Source organism: Choloepus didactylus, chromosome 8 (genome assembly GCF_015220235.1).
Source record: "Choloepus didactylus isolate mChoDid1 chromosome 8, mChoDid1.pri, whole genome shotgun sequence".
Lineage (NCBI taxonomy): Eukaryota > Metazoa > Chordata > Mammalia > Pilosa > Megalonychidae > Choloepus > Choloepus didactylus.
Window position 1 is genome coordinate 43072709 of NC_051314.1, and position 12268 is coordinate 43084976.

A 12268-nucleotide genomic window follows, 5' to 3' on the forward strand; every position below is an offset into this window, starting at 1 on the left:
TATTATTCCTAAAGAATCATTTTCCCATTGAATATAATTAAGAAAAAATATTGATATTAAATGCATGTTCATTCTGCATCATTTTGGAGTTTTATTGAACTTATTCCATGGTGAAATTCTAGGTAAATGAATAACATGAAATAGTTCTATTCAATATCTGATGATTCAAAATGGGGTGTGACTATTATTCACAATATTTCGGCAAAAGATAAAAATTTTCAAATTTGCTTTTGGCAACCAAGAAATTCATTGTGAGGCCAATTAGGCTTGTTTTGGGAGGAAGATAAATAGACCTTGTTTTTCGATGTTTTGTTCCTCTTGCTTTCCTTTCTTTTCCTTCCCTATTTCTATATTTCATCTCCCCTCCATTCTCCCTGGCTCACGAAGAGGGATAACTTTTGAAAACGCAAACTATTTCACTTCCTGGCCAAACTCATCAGCAAGTCCTTGACGTGAAGCAGATTTACCTTGCTTCTAAAGAAGCTTAAGTGTCAGTCTGTCATGTGCATAGTCTCCTCCCAAGGCCCCATAATTATTTTCATGTTAATAATTCTGTGTTTTTTTCTTAAAGATGGCAAAATATGATTGTCCTTCAGGCCTCATGAAGCCTTGATCCAATGTTGCCTGACATTTTAATTTCCAGATTACTTCTCCCTTTATTTCTGGTTCTCTCCATTACAAGTGACACCATCCCAGTCCCTGATCCTCTTGCCTGGATTACTTTATAACCAGATGATCTTGTCTTCAAGCAGGCAAAATCTTCAAATTTCCAGTTGTAAACCTAGAGTCTTACCTCCACCCACAATCATTTCCTATTTCCCTTCCTTAAAACTGAAGAGACAGATACTCCTTCATGTTGAAAGATAATGGATTTCCCCACTTCTTCCTCTCCCTCAAGCGGGCACTTTCCTCATCTTTATGCATAAATATTCCTTTGGTTCTAACTATCTTTGCATGTAAATTTAATCATATTCAGGTTTATCTCTTTTCAAAATACCATTGGCATGACACAACTGCAACAGACAAACCCAAACATCCCTAGAATCCCACCCCCTACCCAGCAACTTCCCTGTCTCTTATGGACATTTTGAAACTAAGCATCTTGAAAGTGATGAGAACTTTCTGTTTCTGGGATCTCACCTCCCCCATTAATTCTTTGAAACTTCCTCCTGAGGTTACTAATAACTTTCTTCTTGCTAAATGCAATGGCTTTTTATCAGTCTTTGTCTGGTTTGTGTCTGCCTCATGTGGCATAACCACTTTTTCCTTGAAACACTCTTCCCCTAATTTCCATGACTCATCAGAATCCTGGTTTCCTCTTCCATTGTTTATCCCTTAAACATTCCCATCTCTATTCAAACAACTTATTGAATTCATCTATTCTCATGATTTCAAATAGCATCCATATGCAAATTTATTTGTTTATTTATTTGGTCATATGTTGCACATCCACTTTGTGTTCAGCTCTCTGTTTGGTACTGGGGATAAAATTTGAGCAAAGGAGATATGTTCATGAACCTTAATCAAGTAGCCATAGAAGTAAATTGCTAAACACAATCTGTGATCATTGTTATTTAGGGGGAGTACAGCACACTCAGTGACTGCAAAAGTTGGACCTGATCTGGGAAGATTTACCTAGGGACATTATATTTGGTCTGATATCAGAAGCATAAGCAGGTGTTAACTTGTTAAAAGGAAGACACAGTATTGCAGTTTGCAGTGGCAGCAGAACAGAGGTTCTTAGGCAGCATGTAAGGCTTTTGATTTTTTGACCAATTGTCATTAATTGCATATTCTTGTTTTGCAATAGCACTTTAACTTCCTTTTGGAGATCTATGTTTCTGCCACTGGAATGTGCTAGTAGTGTTGTTGGCCCTGGTTCCCTGCCTTCCCTTTGCCAGGAAATGTGTATATAACTCAAATTAGGCCAGTCATATACTCTTCCCTTGAAATGTGAATTTTGAGCAGAGTGGAAAAAAACAAAAATAAAATTGGAGCCTATTTATCCCTGTAAGGGAGCTGACAAGAAACTCTTGTATTGATCTCATGCTCTATATCCCAAAGCAATGTATTTTTTTTCCTGCCTGTTTCTCCAATCTTCCTGCCAGTTCTGTGAGCTCTTTTATATAATCCCAAATAATTTCTCTTTCTACTAACTTATCCCAATCTGTTGCAATGGCTCACATTGAAAGATCCCTAGTGATACATATAAAAAGGAGCATGGAGGTTTTGAATGAAAAATATTTGGTCATTGGGGCTGGAACAAATGAAGAGGGGAATGAGGCAAGTTAAAATCAGGAAATAGACCTAGTAGAAGGATTAGGTCATTATCCTAGAACATGGGGAAGCCATTATAAGATATTTAGGCAGAAGAGTTACATGATCAGATTCAAGAAGAAGAGTTACATAATTAGATTCAAGCAGAAGAGTTACATGATCAGATTCATATTTTTAAAACAACTCTGGATTCATTTAGGAAAATACATTGCAAGTAGAAAATGTAAATGCAAGAACACCATTAAGGAGGCTATTATATTAGAGAAGTGAAAATTGAGATGGAGAAGAACAGATTACGAAGGTATTTAGATGGTAAAAACCAAAGATTGTTCTCTCATTGCAGCAAAAGGGAGAGAAGAATATGTAGGATGACCCTTGGTTTTCATGAAACCCCTAAAAGTCAGATGGCTTCCAGGAAACAATTGTATAAGTTTCTAGCTTGTAAGAATGGATGTTTGGAAATGCCATTTAGCAATGATATAGGGAACAATGGATTAAAATTAGATTTAGGTAAGGGAGACTTTTGGTTAGGCATTGGGTTTACTAAATTTTCAGTGATTCTGAGACATGCAAGAAGAGATGTCCAGTAAGCATTAACTATTTGTGTTGGAGCTTAGGTGACAATTTTGGGGGTCATCTCCATCCCGACTTTTCTGAGCTCCAGAGCCACACAGCCAATTTCTGACTCAGCATCTCCACTGAAGGCCTCCTAAGCCCCACAAACTCAATGTGTCAAAAACAAAACAAACTCTGTCTGCCCTCCCCTCAAAAAGCAAGCCCTGTCCCTCTTCCATTGTTGCTCATCTCAGTGAAGTTTAGCACTATCTACCTAGTTGCTATAGCCAGTAACTTAGGGATCACAATTATTTGTTCTTTCTTCCACACTTACCATTTCAAAACCAACCCACAGGATCTATTTGCTTTCAAAATAACTCTGAAATTAAGTTTAATTTTCTTATACTGTTAGGTCATTCGATAATTCTTTTCATGTTACATGGAACTGTGAATACCAAATGTTTGGTTTGCTAAAGCTGCCAGAATGCATATACCAGAAATGGTTTGGTTTTTACAATGAAGATTTATTAGCTTACAAATTTACAGTTCTAAGGCCATGAAAATGTCCAAATTAAGGCATCAACAGGGTGATACCTTCTCTGAAGAAAGACCACCAGCATCTGGGACATGTCTGTCACATGGGAAGACACAAGGCTGGTGTCTGCTGGTCCTTCTCTCCCAGGTTTCATTGTTTTCAGCTTCTGTCTTCAGTGGCTTCTTCTTTCAGCAACACTGGGGACCTTTTCTCTCCAAACTTCCCTGCGTGTTTCTCTCTGAGCTCTCTGGGCTTTTTTTCTGTCTTTTATCCTCATAAAGGACTCCAGTAGAGGATTAGGACCCACCTTGAATGGGGTGAGTTGCATCTCAAGTGAAATAAGCTAATCAAAAGGTCCCAGCCACAATAGGTCTGCACCCACAGGAATGGATTGAAAGAACATAGCCTTTTCTGGGGTACATGACAGCTTCAAGCCAGCACACTAAACTTTGCATTTTCTCTAGAACTTCAATGTTTGAAGAGGAGGTTTGTGCCAGTCAGTCATTATTCTTTAATGTCAGCCATTATTCACTGTGGTTTTACTATTGTTATTAGGTTGCTATATTTTAATGAGACATTTATTCTCAATCAGAAAGACCATTGAGATGATACAAGTCTATGTCTGTGATGTGAAATCAGAGTAATAAACTTTGTGTGGTGTGAGATGAGAAATGATGGAATATGCTTTCTTTTCAAAAGATTATCTTATACTTCCTCTATGATATATATTTTTTTCCTCTATGATATTTTAAGTGAAATAAATAATAAAAGGTTTTGGATTTTTCTTCAGTTTTTCCTGTGGATTTCAGTGATGAAATGGTAAAGATAAAACTCAATGGACAAGGATGAACTGTTCTTTTTTAATGATGCCGAATATCTGCCAATACAAAGTAGGAATTCACTTCTGAGGCTCCCTATTAAAGTCAGTCTTCATCACAACATGGCTACTGCTCTTAAATATGTAAGTTTCTTTAAACAATAAGGTAAGAAAAAAATGAAGAAAATGAGCATGTGATACACAATAAAGTTTAAGTTTTCAAATAGTTAGTTGAAGTGTCCACTTGGGAAATTGTTTTTTTGTTTGTCCAAAAGTGATTAGCTTATTTCACTTGAGATGTGACTCACCCCATTCAAGGTGAGTCCTAATCCTCTACTGGAGTCGTTTATGAGGATAAAAGACAGATGTATGGATTTTGGAATATATATAAAATTGGATGACATTTTTCCATTGTTCCTGGATCAATTGGAATAATTAAAAACACAAGCAACTCATATCTTATGCTAATTTTCAATTTTATCTAAAAAGTAAATTAAAAAAAACTATCCAAATTTAGAAAATTAGTAACCAACCAGATGAAATTATTTTTTGTTATACTTTATTTATAGTATCTTTCACATTTTAAGTATTTCTTAACTTTTGATCTGTGGACCATCGTATTTCTAAAAATAATCAGATTTCTGATCCCTATTCCAAACATACTATACCAGAATCTATAGATATGAAGTCTAACAATGCATTTAAACAGAACTGCTAGTAATACTCATACTTTCTAAATTTTAGAACCAGCTCTCTGAGGACTCAAAAAATAGAGAATTTACTTTGGTCATTCAGACAGTAATACAGAGTAAGCAATACCCTCTGTCAAGTGTTAAAAAAGATGTCAAGCTGACATTGCTAAGTGGTAAAACTGGAAATCCAGTGGCATTCAAAATAAATGCAAATTTCATGGTGAATATGATCTTTCCAAAGGGAGAAAGGTAATCTATTAGAACAAATGTCATTGGCAAATTTTAGTGTTCTTGCTCATTTTTCTCTTGCTTTTTCCAAAATGTAATCCAACAATTTTCATTGCCATAATATAGAAGTTATTTTAAAATTAATGATTATACTAAAAAGATTCCATATAAATTTCAATCTTCTTTATTCTTCTCTACGTGCAAGTGTAGAATACATGTAAATAGATAAATTTGGGTGGATTAGGCAACTTTGACATATGCTGTAGAGATTTGTTTTTGACCAACCATTTATTTTATTTAAGGGGTTGTATATATAAACACAGCATTTTCATATCCTCCCATATAGGTCAATCTCCTAATACATATTTTATATAATTTGGATCAGAAGTTAAATTGAGAAATATACATAAGAAGTCATCTAGTCTGTCTACTATCTTCATCCTGAAAAACAGAAATAAATAGTTACCTTCCTGGAAAAAGCACTGAAGTATTTAGTAATTTTTCCATTATTTACTAATTAAACTACTTTAAGAAAATGACTTAAGAAGTGTTTCCTTATTAAGTCATACCCATCCCCATATTCTAGAGCAAGGAACAACAAACTATGACCAGATGACCAAATCCAACTTGCTCCCTGTTTTTGTAAATAAAGGGTTACTGGAAAACATCCACACCCATTTGTTTTTGAATTTTCATTGGCTGTTTTCACAGTACTACTGCAGCATTGAGTAGTTGTAACAGATTCAGTATTGCCTGCAAACCAAAATATATGCTATTTAGTCCTTTACAGAAGTTTACTGATTTTGGCAGAGTATACCTTGTGAATAACTGGAGTGGATTAATTTTTATCTTTTCTTCGCTATTTAGTTATAATTGTGAAATGAATAGAAACTTATGACCAGTAAAGAAATGTAGGCAGTAAACATTTTCTCTTGTTTACTTTCATTTCTACATTCATTCCAGTTGAAAACTAATTAAATAAAAAATAATGAAACAGTATATTATAGTATGAAAAGAGAAATTGCTAATTCTTTTATATCAGATTAATTTATTTCTAAATGGTAAAACATGTATCTAAAATTGGACTATTTCATTCATCAATAATAATTCCAGTGATTCCAATAACCCATAAATGAATTTTAATATAACCAGTGTTGTGAAAGATAAAATCCAAGCAAATAAATTAGTACCAATGATGCACTATTCTACTTTCTTAGTTTGGCCACAGAGAGTAAAAAGGATAAGAAATTTCAATGTTAAAGACAGTCAAATATCTTTTGCAAAGCAAAATATTACACCCATAGTTTCCATTCAGTGTTTTAAATTTTAAACACAAATAAAAACTCCAGTGGTCTCAGAATAGAAGTGAAGTAAGGCAAATTTTGTTTCTTTGTCATTACAATTGCTGCGATCATTGTTTATTTCTAATCTATTATTTAAGAGTAGGATATCCAATACCACAGGAAATGGAGACACAAACTGTGCCCGAAGCAAGCTGTAATGATCCTGAATTACTGGGGAATTTACTCTTGGATGAGTGTACATATTCTTCCAGGTAAAATACAAAATTTATTAACATGTAAGTAATAAACATGTGCTAGCTTGAAGTTTATGTATATTATGAAACTCAGCAGTAACTGCAGCAATTACGCAGCAATTTTAGCAATTATTTGTTCATAAATTCTCACACACATTGTACCTTCTAATTACCTGCACCATAGCAGACATATCTTCTTGCCCTTTCCTTGTTATACATAGTCTATTGTTTATTGAATAGTTAAGTTATCTTTATTTCTTTGTAATTTACTTTTTTTACACTTTATTATTTATTCCTTTTTCGTTTCTTGACCTACAAAATGAATAAATCTTGGGTGAAGCCTAAAATGTCCTTCTCATTTCACTTTTAAGAAGCCCTTGTCAGTTTTCAAACACCAGTGTGTCAACATGTGTCACTTTATTTATTTATCCTTTTCAAACCCTCACAGGCAGCACTAGTCACTTTCTTCTGTACTCCTCTAATACTTCACACTGCAAACATACCACTTGCCACCTTGTTAAGACAATTCCCTCTTTCTTTCTCGCTCTCTTTCTCTTTTTTAATGTTGCCCCCCGAGGCCAAATAATGTGCTATGGTTATTACTAGAGCTTACACAGTACTCAGAATATACTGTAGGCAAGTGTAAAAATTTCTGCAGATAAATGGATTCAATCTACATAAAGATTACAAAAGGATCTATCATGGCATTTAAAATTCCGTAACTTGCTGTCTGGAGTCTTTAATTTTATAGCAATAAAGCTTGCTAAATATTTGAAAAGATAATGAGCCTCTTAAATTCTTTTTCCAGAATTAAACAAACATAAACAAGAATTGCCTAGCCTCTTTCTCTAGTTTGATACCCAAAATTCTTCTTTACATCCCCATGTGGGAAACTTTGTATGAAGTCTTTTGTCATGGACATTGGTATTCAATCTTCTCTATGTAGCATCTGATACCACTGCCTGTGATTAGTAAGTTTTAATATTATTTTTAGGTATGTAAATGACTGCACTCCTTCTTAGAGTAATTTGATTCATGTAACATTTCCTGATGTCTATTTAAGCATTCTTTAGACAAAGTGAATGTGTGTGTGTGTGTGGGGGGGGGGTGTAACTACCTAGTTACAAAAAATTGTACTTCATTAAAATAGTAGAGTTATTTTTAGTTATTAAAATTCCTATGTATTAGGAACATGGAGTAAAATAGTACTCATACTTGGAAAACATAAAGGGGAAATGTCATTTACTTGTTTCAGACACTTATACTTTCGTTTCAATTTTTTCTGAAAGCTGGTGTGCTGGTTTGGATGTATTATGGCCCCCAAAATGCCATCATCTTTCATGCAGTCTTGTGGAGGCTGACGTATTAGTGTTGATTAAGTTGGAAACTTTGGATTAGGTTGTTTCCATGGAGATGTGACCCACCCAATTCTAGGTGATAACTCGGATTAGATAATTTCCATGGAGGTGTGGCCCCTCCCATTCAGTTTGGGCCTTGGTTAGTTTACTAGAGCACCACATAAGCTCAGACAGGAGCTCAGAGCTTCAGCCAAGAGAGAGCAACTAAGAGTGACGTTTTGAAGAGCAGCTACAGCCAAGAGGGACACTTTGAAGAATGCACAGTTGCTGAGAGAATAGCTGTAGCTGAGACAGACATTTTGAAGATGGCACCATTGGAAGCTGATGCAGACATTTTGTAGAACACTATTTTGAAATGCAACCTGAGAGCAAGCAGATGCCAGCCACTTGCCTTTCCAGCTAACAGGTTTTCCCAGATGCCATTGGCCATCCTCCAGTAAAAGTACTGGATTGTTGACGACTTACCTTGGACACTCTGTGGCCTTAAGATGATAACTTTGTAACCAAATAAACCCCCTTTATAAAAGCTGATACATTTCTAGTGTTTTGCAATCTGGTAGTATTAGCAAACTGCAACAGCTGGCAATCAATTTAACAAATTCTCTGTGCTTCTTTGCTGTCCTTTATTTTCATTTGAGAACAAAGATAAGATATTTTCTTTCAGATGGTAAAGATGAAGATAAGAGGGAGAAGAGCCATTCTGTTTCTCACTGAATCTCAAGTACTGGTCTAAATAAGATAATCACTTAAAAAGAGTGCCTTGTCATTATCATACAAGAAAATGTATTTTTTCCTACAATGTACATATGTCTTAAGCTTGAGATTGCAGAAACCATAGAAGAGATCTGTTCTTGGATTATGCTAGAATATTAGGGAACAACATCATTTTCATGCTCCATAAAATTGCTTTCTTAAATTGCACTTTGGCATTTTGCCATAACCTGTATTGAGAGACATTTTCTTCCCTGTTTTCATTTTGAGAATATAATGGATGATATTTATTAGACTTCACAGTTTCCTCTTTATGAGTAGCCACCCATACAAGATGTTTCTCCAAACTCTGAATCGCATAAATAGCTGGGATTCTAATGTGCACATGGTTTTATCTTACTAGCACTGTAAACCATGTGACTAGTCCTGTTCCCATCTCTTTGTTTATTGCTAGAGAGTTTAGAAACATTTTAGACATAATCATGTATTCTACATATTTCTAAATTCAGCTTATTTATGTCACTAATTTTTTCAGCACAGATTTTTCTTGTGTGTATATTTTTAATTTTACTTATAAATGTTCTCTTGCATGTGCTTCAAAATTCCATTTGAATAATGAAAAACACAATTAGGTGAATATATAGATACAATGTGCAGGTTAAAAGCCTTGTGTATACCCAATCAATGGCAGCCAATTTAGAGGTTTTCATAAGTGTGGCAGAAATAAATTCTATGAAAAAAAAAGTTCAAAAAAACATTTAGAAACATTTTCTAAAAACTAGAGAAAAAGCAGTGGGAAGTGGAAATTCATGTTAGGAAATTAATACATAAGCCTGAATATCTTTTTAATTCTTCTTAAGATGTTAGTACATAAAACCTAGCAAAAGGAAATTTGAATAAAATTAATATTAGTTGAAAAATAATCATGACAACAGTCATCATTTATTTAGCACTATTCTGAGCGAGCAACTAGTTTCTCTTTGGTTTTCTATTAAAAGAAATGTTAAAAATACAAGGTCTGAATGCTCATAAGTTTGAGATTAAAGTGTACAAACTTACTGTACAAAATCGTAATTTTAAGTTCACTCATAAGACAGAAACCCTATTACAGACAGGATTGTACATATATTCACTAAAATTGTCAGGCTTGTTCGAGATCATTTCATTTAAGGTAGACTGTTTAACAGGAAAACCATGATATCTAGCTCATGGCAATGCATTTATCATACTGTCTTCTTATTAAAAATACTTTCTTAGCAAGACAAATGTGTGAATTAGAAGATAAAACTCAGAATCAATCTTTGCCTTCAAACATAAAGTAGTCATGGAGTAACTGGAATATACCTACCACTATGGAGAAAAATAAAAAGCAAGCAAAAAACAAAAAATAAATATCTTCTAGATCCCATGCTTCTGAACTACGTTTGAATGAATATTTACATTTTTTACATGCTATTTAGCAACTTTCATAACTAATGTATACTTTGATAATATATCAGGATAACTTCTAAATGAAAGTGTTTAAAAACATTATGGAGTACACATAAATGATTTAAACATTTCTGGAAATAATAAAAAATGTTCCATACACTTCATCATGTACTATTTGCCTATGGAAATAATTTTCCAAATCCTAAAATGCTATGGTAAAATGGTGTCTAAAAGTGAATGTTTCATCTTCTGTGCATTTTTTTTCATGTAAATAAATCCTGTTAAACATAAAAACAATTAACATTTCCCAATGTAGTAATATATTCAATTCACAAACATCCTCTTTTGTTGTTGTTGTTCTGTGCCATGTTATCCTTCCCACTCACCAAACATTAAACAAGAACCCTGCTCAAAATATGTGGGAAAGTTAAAAAAAAAAAAGGAAAGAAAGAAAGGAAACATGAAGAGAAGCAATAAAAATAGCTAATAAAACCCAAAACTACAATGATCAAAATAAATCATCATGATGTGACATCTTCTTTACAACCTATTCTTAATCAAGTAACTGGCTAATTGACATGCTTTGCAGATGGAACAACAGTGGCTCACTTACAGAACAGATGTCTGTGACTGAGACACAGGTCTACACACTGATTCTTGTTTGCCTGCAGTCCTTAGTTATTTTGAGAAATAAGCATCTTAGAATTAGTTTAATTTTCACATGCACAGTGACACACACTCTTTCAGTTTCCTGTACTTTAAAATTGCCAGATAATCTGTTAAAGCAATGATAAAGTATACTTTGTTAAAATAAGAAAAAATTTTGCAAGCGAAATAATTTCTACTGAGTGTGTGTGTTCACGCCTGTGTACAAGTGCGAGCTTATTTGTGTTTGTGTCCATCTCCAGGCATGTTATGATTTTCCAGGCCTAGAATCTGCTTTCCACAAAGGAATGTGCAAAATGGGCAAACCACCCCTCTGTGCTTGGAAGCTTGAGGCTAATCTTCTAGTTTTATGTCTTTTTCATTCCCCACCCTAATCACAATCAAATTCTTCACTTGGTTCCATGATTGGCTTGAGAACAATTTGTATTGAAATCAGATGAGCAACACAGATGGTATCTAATACTGTATCTCAGTTTTTGGCTTGACTCTGTAAGCTGCTTACTCGGTGGCAGAAGAGAAGGGGAGAACTGCTGACAGATGACACTATTAGGAGTCATAGCCAAGACAGACTGGCACCATTAGAGTTCAACAATCTGTTTTATTTCTCCAAGTTCCTAAGTCCATATTATTAAACAAAGGTGTCTTTTGAACATCCAACATAACACCTGGAGCAGAGGCCATATCTAAATGCACTTTTTACTCTATTAATGGCTGATTAAATAGGAAGATTTTAAGAATATCTGTGCCAAGTGGGAGCATAGCCTAGAGTTTAAGTCTATGGAGCAGGAAAATATTTACTTCTATTAACTAATTTAAAGCCATAGCATGTATTTATCTTACATTTTTGAAGGTCAACCCTCTGTGTTATACATCATTGTAACTTCTAAGCTAGTGTCTACGGATGTGTATTATTAACTCAACAGTTTACTATTGATTATTATGTTATCGCATTTTGATTCATCATGCATATTACTTTGGGAAAATGATAGGCATTTCAAAGGGGTCCATATTTCTTCCACATCAATAACAAAAATTTTTCTGATTATGAGATGAATGTATATACGTTGTACAGAATTTGAAAAATATAAACAAATAGGAAAATGCAAATCAAACATACTTCCCTACCAGAGATGATTGCTAACTTACTGATGTATATTCCTTTTATTTTTCCTGTTCCTATGTCCCAATATTTATGGCATATTTTCTTTGTTTAAGGATATTATCTCAATTTTTATTTGTAAGATAGTTGCAAGATGAGAGAAATTGGTTGTGAAAATGTAGCAACTTATACATAGTGTAATGATGGGTCCAACCAGAGGTGGGGGGGTCTTTGAGCAAGAATAAACATCAATACTTGTGTTTATGGTTTGGTAAGCATTTTTTTTTTTAATCTGGCTTTACTTTCACAGCAATCCTATGATACAGGCATCTTATTTTTCATTTTTCATTTAAGAAAATCAT